Source organism: Prionailurus viverrinus, chromosome C2 (genome assembly GCF_022837055.1).
Source record: "Prionailurus viverrinus isolate Anna chromosome C2, UM_Priviv_1.0, whole genome shotgun sequence".
In the NCBI taxonomy this organism is placed as follows: Eukaryota; Metazoa; Chordata; class Mammalia; order Carnivora; family Felidae; genus Prionailurus; species Prionailurus viverrinus.
The window spans coordinates 31,729,829-31,743,146 of record NC_062569.1 but is presented as its reverse complement, the minus strand read 5'-3'; the positions used below and the strand labels follow the sequence as shown (position 1 = coordinate 31,743,146).

The window sequence follows — 13,318 nt, the reverse complement described above, 5'->3', positions numbered from 1 at the left end:
GTACATTTAATTTTATATAAGCATGTAGAACTGTTTCCCAAAGTGGTTCTACCATTTCACATTTTCATCAGCAACACTTGGGAGCTGTAGTGTCTCTATATCCTTTTGGATACTTATCGGTTACTTTAATCCATTTTATTTATTTTTAAAAAAAAAATTTTTTTTTTAATGTTTATTTATTTTTGGGACAGAGAGAGACAGAGCATGAACGGGGGAGGGGCAGAGAGAGAGGGAGACACAGAACCAGAAACAGGCTCCAGGCTCTGAGCCATCAGCCCAGAGCCCGACGCAGGGCTCGAACTCACAGACCGCGAGATCGTGACCTGGCTGAAGTCGGACGCTTAACCGACTGCGCCACCCAGGCGCCCCTCTTTAATCCATTTTAGTGGATATGAAGTGGTATCTCACTACGGATTTAATTTGCATTTCTCTGGTGACTAATGATATTGAGCATTTTTTCATATGCTTATTAACAATTTAGATATATATTCTTTCATGAAGTGTTTATTCAACTCTTTTAGGTTGTCTTTGATTATTGAGTTCTAGAAGTACATTTGTATATTTTAGCTATGAGTATTATCTTCTGATCTTTGGCTTTCAGTTTCTTAGCAGAAGCTTTTGAAAAGGAGGTCTTAATCCTACTAATTTCTAATAATCCGATGAATCAATTTCTCTTTTGTAGTTAATAGGTTGAGTTTGAAGATCACCCAGTAGCCATTTGTTCAAAAGACTATCCTGTCCCCACCAAAGCCTATCCCCATGTTGGAGTCTTTGTTGAAAAATAGTCATACACATAGGTTTATTTCTGGATTCTTTAACTCTCTTGTCTTTATATACTCCAATTCCATTTTGTCTTAATTATTATACTTTGAAAAACCTCACAGGGGCGCCTGGGTGGCTCAGTCGGTTAAGCGACCGACTTCGGCTCAGGTCATGATCTCGCGGTCCGTGAGTTCGAGCCCCGCGTCGGGCTCTGTGCTGATAGCTCAGAGCCTGGAGCCTGTTTCAGATTCTGTGTCTCCCTCTCTCTGACCCTCCCCCGTTCATGCTCTGTCTCTGTCTCAAAAATGAATAAATATTAAAAAAAAAAAAAAAAGAAAAACCTCACAGATGAACCCCATATCCTAGAAATATTGAAAAAACTAAGAAAAAGCTAGGTATGTCACAAATGCATAAAATATATGTAGATAGTCTACTTTATCATTTACTACCATAAAATATATGCAAATCAATTAAGAAAAGTTAAAATTTATCAAAACATACACAAACACAAACCATACATGGCACCATTCCCAGTCAAGAAAAACATAAACAAAAGATGCAATATTAAATCATAACTGCATAAAATTAACTACAGTACATACTGTATTACTGTAATAATTTTGTAGCCATCTCCTGTTGCTATTGCCATGAGCTCAAGTGTTACAAGCATTTACTTGAAAGGCCATATGACACTAATCATCTCCATGAAAGTAGTTCTTCTCTCCAGTAAATTGCATACTGTAGTAAAAAGTGACTGCTATTAGTAGTTAAGTTTTTGGAGAATCAAAAGTTACACTCAGATTTTCAACTGCATGGAGGGTTGGTGCCCCTAACTCCCATGTGGTTTCTAGGGTCAACCATAGTAATGTAAATCCTCTTTTTTTTTTTCTTTTTCAAAATTGTTTTGGCTATTCTAGGTCCTTTGTACTTTCATATCAATCTTGGAATCAACTAGCCAATCTTCACAAAGAAAATCTGCTAGGATTCTGATTGAAATTTCATTGACTCTAAATCTCCATGTGTTGACAACAGAGATCTTAATATCAAGTCTCCAATCTATATAATCCATGAACACAACATAGCTCTCCATTGATTTTAGATGCTCTTTAATTTCCTTCAGCAATGTTTATGGGCCTTTTATTAAATTTATTCCCAAGTATTTCATATTTTTTGATGCTAATGCAAATGATACTATTATTTTAATTTCATTTTCCATTTGTTTATTGCTGGTAGGTAGAAACATAGTTGATTTATGTATATTGATCTTGTCACTTGCCACTTCATTAAATCCATTTATTACAGTATTTCTTGGTAAATACCCTGGGATGCTCTATGTAGACAATCATGTTGTCTGACAATAGAGATTGTTTTATTTTTTCCTTTACAATATATACTGTCTTACTGCCTACTATACTGGCTAGGATCTCTAGAACAATATTGAATAGAAGTGGCTGGTTCAGAAATCCTTGCCTTATACCTGATCTTAGGGAAAAGTATACTATCTTTCACCTATTAAGTATGGTAGCTGCAGATTTTTTGATAGGTATTCTATCAGATTGAGAAAGTTCTCTTCTAGTTTTAATTTGTTGAGTTTTTAAAAAATCTCACATGGTTATTTAATTTTGGCAAATACTCATTATTCTGCATTTATTGAGATGATCATAATTTTTACCTTTTATTTTGTTAATGTGATGAAAAAGGGGGAAGAGAACTGAAATTTATATTAGGAAGGCAAGACCTGATGTTTAAAATAAATGAATGACAAATTTGCAATATATGCATTTATAAATATGGAGGCAAATAATAAAAGAAATAGTTGAGAACAAATCCACAGTGGTTATCTCTGAGGAGTGGGCCAACTTGGGAGTAGAAACTGACATTTAAGTCTTTTAAGTACTGATACTTTAATATGAGAAATAATATATAATATTTGATAATAAATTTTTAAAATTACAAATGAGTTTTAGAGAGATGTGAACATGAGGTGGGTGAGGTGGGTGTGTGTAAGGGTACAGGGGAGATGAATGCAGCTTCAGGCATGGTGGTTTGGGTGGAGTATCCAGAAGACATTTCTCATGCAGAAGGATATACTTGGCAGTGAAGAGACGGGAGTTGAAATAAAGATTTGGGATAAGCACCAGACTTTGTGGTTTTAAAGCCACAACATGGACAACACTGACCAGGCACCCATGGAGAAAAGGGTCAAAGGCAAAACTCTGAGGAAGGCTGCCACGTACAGGGGGACGAAAAAGATGCAAGGAAGGAGACAGAGAATGAATTTTTAGAGGGCAGGAAGAAAACCAGCCCAGAAAACACAGAAGTCAAGGGAGAAAAGTATTTCATTCTTTCAACATGCTGAATTACAAAGATTTTGCGTGCAAACAAAGCTTCTCTTTTATAGGTGTTTCTCCCTAATTTCATGGAAAAATCTAGGACATTAAAACCTTAAACAAAATAAATGTAATGATGGAAAACAGAGATTGGTGTTACACATATTTTTTATGTTGCTATTTATGTGTTCTATTTCAGGAAACATCTGCAGCTGAGAGTATGAGGTACAGAACTTCCACTGCTTATCCCAACTGCTGAAAGGGTTCAGGAAGAAAATGATCAACAGAAATCACAGACACAAAAGAAAATTGGCTAATATAACCACGTCATTTAGATGGGACACGTGAAGATGTAAAAGGGAAAAAAAATTATAGAAAAATACCTAAAATTTTTTTATTTAACAGAATACAGAAGGTGCGATGATTCAGAAGTAATGAGTCATTTAGAAATAATAAAACTATCAGTCTGCCTAGAAAACACAGGCACTATTTGGTGGATGACTCAGTATGGAAACTGATCCCAAGAGAACAATTTAGAGGAATACAAAAACATATACCATTGAACTACTTGGAAGATAAAAAAAAGAGACCTGAGTATTTTATTTGTTATGTTCACTTCAAAAATAGGTGAGAAAGTAAATTAGGAAATCTCTTAGAAGGCAAGATTTTTCTGATGCTCCAAGAAACTGAATACATGAATATGAAAGACAATTAAAGCTTTAGGTTTAGGGCTAATGTCTTAATAATAAGACTAAAGGTAAAATAAGAGTATCTCAGCAGCAGGCCTACTTTGAGCATATGGGAATTAGAAAGTGTTTAAAAATTTACCTTTATTTTTGTTCCAGTGGAGAAAAGGAAATATGGCTGAGGGGAAAAGTGCCAGGTCAGTGATCAGGAGCTTCTCATCCCAGCTTAGCTTCTGTACTGACCATCTCAGTAAGTTGGTCAAGTCGTTTCCTTCACTGACATTTGATGTTCTCTTCTGGGAAAACAAGACAGAAGATGGCTCTGGGGTCTAGGGAACATGAGGAAAAACAAATTTTTTTTTTCCTGTTTTGAATTAGGAAATAGCTGTATTTTGCTAAAAAACTTTTTTTATTATTTGATGTAGAAAAAAGTATAATGAACTGGCTATTAATTTTTAATGCATGTAAATTGAAAAGCTACTGATATCCTTTAGTGGCTCTGAAAGGAAAATTTACAGGTTAAAGTTCTACTATTCTATAATTTTTAAAAATTATTATATATTCAAAAACTCAACAATAGTTCTTTCTGCCAGTAGTATTTCACGTTACTTTTATTTAAATATTTTCCTTTTCTAAGTCTTTTTCTTATTTTGGAGGCGATCATATAAAAATAAAATCATATTCTATTGATAAAAATAATTTGACACTTTGGAATAACATATATTCAACACAATGTAAAAAACACTTGAGGGCCAGGTACTCTTCAAGATGAGGAAAACATGAATTCAGTGATTTTTGCCTCAAACAGCTTACAACACGAGTAGGCAGAGAAAGAAGACAACTAACCTTCATATGAAGGAAGGCATCCCAGAAAGGAGGACTGCAAAGTCTAGTCCTAGGGTAGAGTAGAAGTAGCTGGCTACAGGAAGAAAGGGAAAAATGCCTTGTGGACAAAGAAAGCAAGGCAGGAAGTGGCATGAGATGTGTGAGGAGCTACCAGGAGTTTGGTATTATTCCAGGATCAAATATGAAGACAGGCTTCGAGGCAAGTTCTGGTCAAAGTTGACAACAGATTTTAATTTCATTTTTATTAAGTAAATTATGAATCTTAAGAGATTTTATTCACTAATGCATATTAAGTACCCAAAATGTTCAGGACACTACAGAAAACAAACAAAGCTCTTGTCTTGTAGGAACTTATGGGATAAAAGAAATGAAACAAAAAGAATACATCAACTTATTCAATAGGTATTTATTGAGGCTCTCCTGGTCCCTGATGAAGATCACATTCTAGGGATAGTTCCTGTTAGAACATAATTTTTACATCTTCCTTTCCCTTCCTGCCAAGTTAAATTTGGTACAAGTGAGCAGAGATGCTTGTCAGAGCCAAGTGGGCAATTCTAGAAGATGACCAGGAACCTGGAGTAAAATAAATAGAAACAACTGCTTTAATAGGATGATAAGAGAATAGGGGAAAATCCCAAAGTATGGCATGGCTGTAAGAAAGCCAGGGAGGGAGCTTAGAATTGACTTCAATGCAATTTGGATTTGACAGATCAAAATTGTTGCTTACTTTTTTTTTTTTTAAGCTTACTTATTTGAGAGAGAGCAAGCGAGAAAGACAAAGGGGGGCAGAGAGAGAAAATCCCAAGCAGACTCTGCACTGTCAGTGCAGGGCCTGATGTGGGCTTGATCCCACAAACTGTGAGATCATGACCTGAGCCAAAAACAAGAGTCAGGTGCTTAACTGACTGAGCCACCCAGGTGCCTCTGTTGTCTACTTTTTAAATAATAGTTTTAATCTTCATAAAAGTAATAACTATAGAAATAAAACTTACCTCCCGCAAAAAAAGAGAGTACACACATGCGATTAACACAAAGAGTAAAAAAAAAAAAAAAACAACAACACACACCTAGAGAGAGTATCAATGTGAACATTTTTGTAAATGTCATTTTTTGGCTTTATGCATATATACACAACATAAACAGATATGAGGATTTTTATGAATGTGTTTTTTGTTTTAATGGTTATTTTTGAGAGACAGAGCACATGCATGCAAGTGGGAGAGAGGCAGAAAGAGAGGGAGACAGAGAATCTGAAGCAGGCTCCAAGCTTTCAGCACAAGGCCTGACATGGGGCTTGAACCCAAAAACCCTTGAGATCATGACCTGAGTCAAAACTGGATGCTCAACTGACTGAGCTACCCAGGCGCCCCATGAATATGATTTTTTTAAAAACAAAAATAAGAATTATAGTTTATTACTTGCTTTTTCCACTTAATATAGGGAAACATCTTTCCATGAAAATAAAAATGTACATCATACATCTTATATACAAAATTTACTTACTGAATTCTCTACTAAGGCACATTATCCTGTACAATAAGTAAGGTATAGAAATGAAGCAAGCACCAAGAAAATGATAAAACTGACTTTAGCTGTGGCAGCATTCTGAATATTCTAAAGGTGGAAAGAGATAAGACATATGGGAGCTCATGAGATTTTAGTGTTCCAGACATAAGATGAATAATGTCTGAATCTGAAATTCTTTGTGGATAAAAACTTTCCAAAAGGGAAACAACAACAACAAAAAAAGAGACTGCAACCCAGCACACACTAAAAATGAAGTAATTTCAAATCTTCACATCTGCAGAACAGATAGAATGTCAAAGCAAGCACTCAGACAACTAAAAACAGTGGGCGGACTGCCAGGGAAAATCCAAGTGCCATTCTAGCGGTCATCCACAACCACAGCTTTCCAAGGAAGTGACAGAGCCCCCCAAATTGTGCTCCGACAGTATATTAAGCCTTTCTGGTGAGATGCTAGGTAGACTTAAGACCACCTCTGCTTCCTCGTGTTTAGGCAGGCTCTGTGAGTTGCGAAGTATGCTGGTCAGAGTTCCCTTGGAAGCTGCCAATACTAGGCATTTCCCACTGCAACCAGAATAGCTCTGCTTTCATCTGTTTTATATATTGGATCTCCAAAAAATATTTCATTTGAAAAAAAAAAGTTCCACAGCTAAACTATACACTTAAAATCACACAGGATTAAAGAAACATAATGTTCACCCTTCAGATTGTGTTAATAAATATAAAAACGTAAATTAATAACGGAGGGATGTGAAAGTTACCGTCTAACACCCTAGTTAAACACAGCATCACTAGCTGTGGGACAATCAGATAGTATGTACCTCTCTCAATATGATGCAATGTGAAGATCAAAGTATTACTTACGAAGTTCTCTTGCCAAAAATATTTAGCTTTAGCCAACTTTGGAGATCTAATGTCCAGTTATAGGAAATGTGGGCAGTAGCAAAATATGTTACTACCATAAGGAAACAAGAGAAATTCAAGGTATGGATCATTTTATAAGACAGTTGGCCTGGTCTGTTCAATAGGCCAGTACCATGAGGGAAGAAGTACATGTGTGGAGATGAGCTGGGGGGAAAGGAGGTCGAGGAAAACCAACTATAACGGCTCTGTGTTCAGAGGTGGGAGCACATCTTAACTGTTTCAACAAGAATGAGAATGCCACTGTGACTAGACTCGGACTCTTGCTGGGTGAGATGCAGAGCTACTGAAGAACTCTGAGCAGAAAAATGACACGATCTGAATTACTTTTTAACAAGACCATTCTAGTTGCTGTGATAAGAGTTGACTACAGGAGACAAGAGAGAAAGCAGGGACTCCAAAAAGGGGCCAAATACGCCTGGAATAATCCAGGCAAAACATGATGCTAGTTCGGACCAGTTGGTAGCAGGGGAAGCATGAGTAGTAGTCAGATTCTAAATAGAATCTGAAACAAGAGTCAACGGAACAGATGTGTGAGCTTTGTGGAAAAGAGGGAGGTCAAGATGAATTTACGGGTTGATTTTTAAAAACTGTTACTTTTTTGTTTTGCTTGAACAACTGGAAGAAGAGAACGGGCATTTTGAGACTAGAAAGACCGCAGGAAGAACAGAATTGTCAGTAGGAGAGGGAGTGGTGGCAAGGAAGGTTACTAGTTCAGTTTGGGATGTTACTTTTGAGATGCCTGTGGACACTCAGGTACAGATATGCAGAATGCTGCTGGAGAATCAAGTGTAGACTTTAGGGGAGAGATTTGGGCTGATCCAAATTTGAGTCACATTTAAAGCCTTGAGACTAGAGGAGATGATAAAGGGAGGGAATATAGAAAGAAAAGAGAAAGAAATATATAGAAATGTTTATCCTATAATACATCATATTCTACAAGATTCTATAAATTTCTGTTAGAAGAAACATCCAAAGGCTGGGCCTTCTGGTACTCAAATACACAGAGCAGTACTATCCAAAGGAACTTTCTGTGATGATGACATATTTATATATATGTTCCATTCAATAGGTAGCCACCATCCACATGTGGCTATTGAGCACTTGAAATATGGCTAGGCAACTGAATAACTGAAAATTTATTTTAAATAGCTACATGTATCTAGTGGCTACAGTACTGGAAAGTGCAGCTCTAGTTTGAAGAAGTGACAAGGAGTCAGGGGAGAAGTCTGAAAAGAAGTGGCCAGAGAGATAGGGCTTGTGAGACAATTCTCCACAGGTCTCTCATGTTTCTGCATACATTACAAGCAAGGCACGATCTTAACAGCGATATGATATTATATATTTGATATTAGAAGCCAAGTGTAGAAGGTGTTTCAAGGAGGAGAGTGATAACTCTGCTCCTGAATGTTAAGTCAGATAATTATTGAGAAATGACAGATATGGACATCACTAGTAACTGATAAGAACTTTTTTTTTTAATTTAAATTTTGGTTAGTTAGGGGCGCCTGGGTGGTGCAGTCGGTTAGGCGTCCGACTTCAGCCAGGTCACGATCTCGTGGTCCGTGAGTTCGAGCCCCACGTCGGGCTCTGGGCTGATGGCTCGGAGCCTGGAGCCTGTTTCCGATTCTGTGTCTCCCTCTCTCTCTGCCCCTCCCCCGTTCATGCTCTGTCTCTCTCTGTCCGAAAAATAAATAAACGTTGAAAAAAAAAATTAAAAAAAAAAAAATAAATAAATTTTGGTTAGTTAACATACAGTGCAATATTGATAAGAGCAGTTTTGATGGAATTGTGGGGCAGAAATCTGTTTGGCTTGGGTAAAAAAAAAAAAAAACGAAATGGAAGAAAAACTAGCAACAAAATGTAGACATTTCTTTTTCAACTTTTACTGTGAAGTTCAAGTGAAATAAGACAATAGAGGAGAAAGTGGTGTCAAGAAGGATTATTTTGAAGATGGGAGCAATAAAAGCCTATTTTTTCATGTGTAAGACAATGATTAAGAAGGGGGTAAATTGATATGAAAGAATTATGAAGACCTTAACTAGGCTGGTTCTTTCACAGCAATGGGAGAGAAAGTAGGGTATATGAATACCGCTGCAGGTACTAGGTATCTGTGGTGGTAAAAGCTTGTAAAAGCTCTTGTTTTCCTGTTTCTTTTCTGAAATAGGAAGCATGGTCATCAGTTGAAACTGAAGAGTGGTGAGGAGATAGTGAAGACATGATGAGATTGAAGATATGCAATAGTCATTTAGGAGGAGATGAAACAGAAAATGACTGGAAATCTAGTATGACTTCCAGCAAACGTCATGGGTCCACTTGAAGTTATGATCATTAATTTAATGCAAGCTCAGCAGCATGGTTTTACAGGCAAGGAACAGGCAAAGAATTAGATTTAATCAGCACTGTAGTTTAGCCAAGCAAGACTGCTGAAGTGAGAGAAGTGCAAAGGGATTAAGGATGTTTGAAAGGAACAGATGATAATACTGATGATGGAATCTAAGCCTCTTTCCTAGCTCCTGAAATCCTTCCACTGACCCGTGTGGGACTCATAGGGAGATACCAGCAAAATCCCCATATCCTGGACCTCTTCTCAGAAGCTTTCTTCAGCTTCCTTTGCCTTCTTATTTAAACTGAAACTGGGCTCTGGGCTTTCCCCCTGAGGACACTGCTTTCCTTGTAGCCCTCTTAGATGATGACTCTTTTTCTCTTCCATGCCATTCGAACACGAGGCCTGGTAAATGCCTTTCTTGTTCCTCATTGCAACTTCCAGTCCAAATCCCTCTCCCCAAATCCCCTGCTCAGAGTTATGTATCACTAGATTCTACCACCCACTAGCCTTCCTTATTATGGTATTTAAGTTTCCCTTTCATTCCTTGATGAGTTTAGCTTTCGGTTCACTGTCACTCCAACACTATTTGTTACACTCTAATTGATTTCAACACCAAATAGATAATCCATCTGATATTTTGGCCTCTTAGTTTCTTGACCTTATCTCCACAATGATAATTTTGTTGATATTGTTTTCTACCGTGTCTCAGCCACTTTTTCTTATGGTCATACCTTAAGCTTTTAGAACATCTAAAAGTATCTTTTAATACCCATATACCTGAAGAAAAATTTACTGGTGGGTTCAGAGTAAGACCATCCCTCTGTAGGCCCCCACTGGAGGAATCAAAGGAATGGATATACATCAGACATAAGACCACCTCTACAGCAATTCTGCTGCCATTAACAACAGAGAACAAGGAGTGCAAGAAAGGAAGAACTAGGTATGCTTCCTCTTTTTGGCCTTTCATCTTGGGCTTGTATTCCTTAGATGAGAGGAAGAGGTATATGTGAAGGGCTGGGGTAGAGGCAGAGGCATGCTGCTATGCCTACTGACCCTTCTTATACTGGGCTCTCAAAGGGAAGATTACCATTATTACATCATCATTTTAAAGTATGCATAATGCCAAGTATTGTGCTGAGCAGTTAAAGGTATTATCTAATGTTCTTATGCCAACGTTGAGATTAACATTATCTCCATTCCACAGATGAAGAAACAGAGGCTAAGAGAAATTGAAATGGAAATACTGATCTAGGCCCAGGTTTCTCGAACATCAAAGCCCCCTCTGTCCTATAGCATATCCATATTAAGACTAGTGGAGCTGGGGTAGTCAGTACGTGGTCCCTGCCATACTCCCAGATTTCCCAATTTCTAGGAAAAGAATGGTCTTGAAATCTTGGTAGACATTAAGAAGACAGGAAGGGGGCACCTGGGTGGCTCAGTCAGTTGAGCATCTGACTTCAGCTCAGGTCATGATCTAACACTCTGTGAGTTCGAGTACCGCATCGGGCTCTGTGCTGACAGCTTAGAGCCTGGAGGAGCCTGCTTCAGATTCTGTGTCTCCCTCTCTCTCCGCCCCTCCCCTACTCATGCTGTGTCTCTCTCTGTCTCAAAAATAAATAAAAACATTTTTAAAAAATTAAAAAAAAAAGAAGACAGGAAGAATGGAAGGAAGGAGATAAATATATAGAACACTGAAGTTATTGTAGTAACCTGAATTACAAAAACAAGGTTTTTTTTAGCCCCAATTTTATTTTTTAGAAAGCTCGAAAACCTAATAAATTTATTAGTGAGTGATAAAATTGTGACACATAAAATAGACATATAAAAGAAAACCATAACAGATACAGTTAATGGAGTAAAATTTAAAGTCAGATTCATAAAACCAATGAATAATATTAATGCTACCTATCTGAACTTCAGACTGTATTACCAGACTATAAGTATATTCCTATATTACCAAACTTTATAATCATAATTAAGAAAATGAGCTTGTTCAACAATAAAATTGACTCAGACATAATTAAAACCATATTCACAAAAGGGATCATATCCAGAAATAGAATTATATATAAGACATGCCATAATGCCACAAATAAAGCATAATTTTTCAGAACAAGTGACCTGTGAGATTAAATCAACAGGAGAGAAATGGAAAATGCAGAAGACTTTAAATGTGGAAGAACTGCAATTATCAGGGCAAGAAAAAAATGTAACACAACAGTGAAATAAGAGATTTGGTTTGGAGAAGACACATAAATACAAAGGCACAGTGCAAAGATTCTCTGGGCAGAAGAAAAAACTTGGAAGTAATTTCCATTTATTCACAAAGTATTCATTAGGCATTTATAGCACTGCTATCATTTCTCAGGAAGATGAAAGGATTCAGGTGGCAGTGTGATAAATCAGGGATGAAGCAGAGATGGGTTAGAAAGCCACTGCAATTTATACAGCTTCATCTCCCCAACATGTAGCCAGCACACAGCATAAAAGAGGATGCAACAATATTTTCTTTTTTGTGTTTTTGGGTTGTTTTTTTTTTTTGTTTTTTTTTTTTAGAGAGAACGGGAGAGAGAGAGAGAGAGAGAGAGAGAGAGAGAGAACGAACACCACAAGCGCAAGTGGGACAGTGGCTGAGGGAGAGGGAGAGAGAGAATCTTACACAGGCTCCAAGCCCAGCATGGAACCAGAATTTCATGACCCTGAGATCATGACCTGAGCCGAAATCAAGAGATGGATGCTTAACCAACTGAGCCACTGGCACCCCAACAATATTTTCTTCATGTATGAACTGTCAGATGCTGTGGAGTACCCCAAACGTCAAATGGGGCAGGGGAACAGGGCAAAAGCCCAAAGGAAATATCTCCAGGTAAAAAGGATATACAGATTCTTTTGAGCTGACAACTTTCACAATTTTTAGATGTGTCCCTTTAGGTCTCACATGTATCCTTCAACAGAACCCACTGCTTCCCCACTTCTCCTGTTTTGCCCTGGATACAGCTCAGGATTTTATTTTGTAGCTCCACTGATCCCCTCTAAATAATCAATCCTGACATATCTTAAGTATTATCACAAATAAGATAATTTATTTTTGCATTGATCCAATAAGTCTCTGAGCTTGCCCACTGAAGAGCTCATGAAGCACTGTCTGCCTACAAAACAGTTTCAGGCAAAAGAAAAAGGTTGTAGTCCTGTGGGCTCAAGAGGAGTCCCTAAATAAAACACCCGTGAGGCACAAGTCTGAATCACTACCTCTGGTGGGGTTCTGTAGTTATGATTTCAGCACAAAATTTTTTTCATTCAATATATATGAAAGGAGTGTTGTTGGGGTGGCAGTGGGGGAGCTGGGGAAGTGGATACTGAGATCAGACAGAAGGCAGAACTGAGTGCAAGGCTCAACTGCAAGAAGCCCAAAAGAGACATGATAGAAGTCCAAACCAAAAGTCCAAAAGCAGGTATGGAGGCTGAGCACAGAGTCAGAAATTTGACAGCAGGAGTGTTGAGAATAAAGAGCTAACTGCTGTAATAGAGCAAGTAAGTTTATTCATGACTTTATTGGCTGATCATACATGTGACATGTCAGACTGAAATGACAAGTCCAAGTCTAGGGTCAGAGAAGCCACCAAACCTACCTCATTGACTTGTCATTTGGTTTCAGGTACCCTGAGACCCCTGAGACATTCCTAAAGTTCTTTATTCAGCTGACATTCTACATGTGGGACTGAGGGATTCCTTATTCTGCAGATGAGGCCTAGCAAGGGTTTACTATTAATTACTTATTGGATAGACAGACCACCTCATAGTCCAGTACATACACAATCAGAATATGTTATTGAGGGCATTTTACCGGTACCTTGGTAGGTGTTTAGAAGTCCATAAAAGTGGAATGGCTATCTGCCATAAATATAGGCCATCTCTGGAAT

The 13,318-nt window shown here is 37.7% G+C and overlaps 1 protein-coding gene across 5 annotated transcripts in view; it reads right to left on the bottom strand.

Moving 5' to 3' along the window:
- Positions 1 to 13,318, bottom strand: part of PPP2R3A (protein phosphatase 2 regulatory subunit B''alpha) — a 200,798-nt gene that overhangs the window by 159,692 nt on the left and 27,788 nt on the right. For 3 of the 5 annotated variants that reach the window (XM_047875324.1, XM_047875323.1, XM_047875327.1), the window contains exon 2: positions 3,921 to 4,074. The exons of 1 other annotated variant lie outside the window; for it this stretch is intronic. The gene's annotated coding sequence lies outside the window, so the exon portion shown is untranslated. Of the gene's footprint in view, positions 1 to 3,920; positions 4,108 to 13,318 lie in introns of all 5 variants that reach the window. One more of the 5 variants, XM_047875325.1, reaches the window with a different exon arrangement.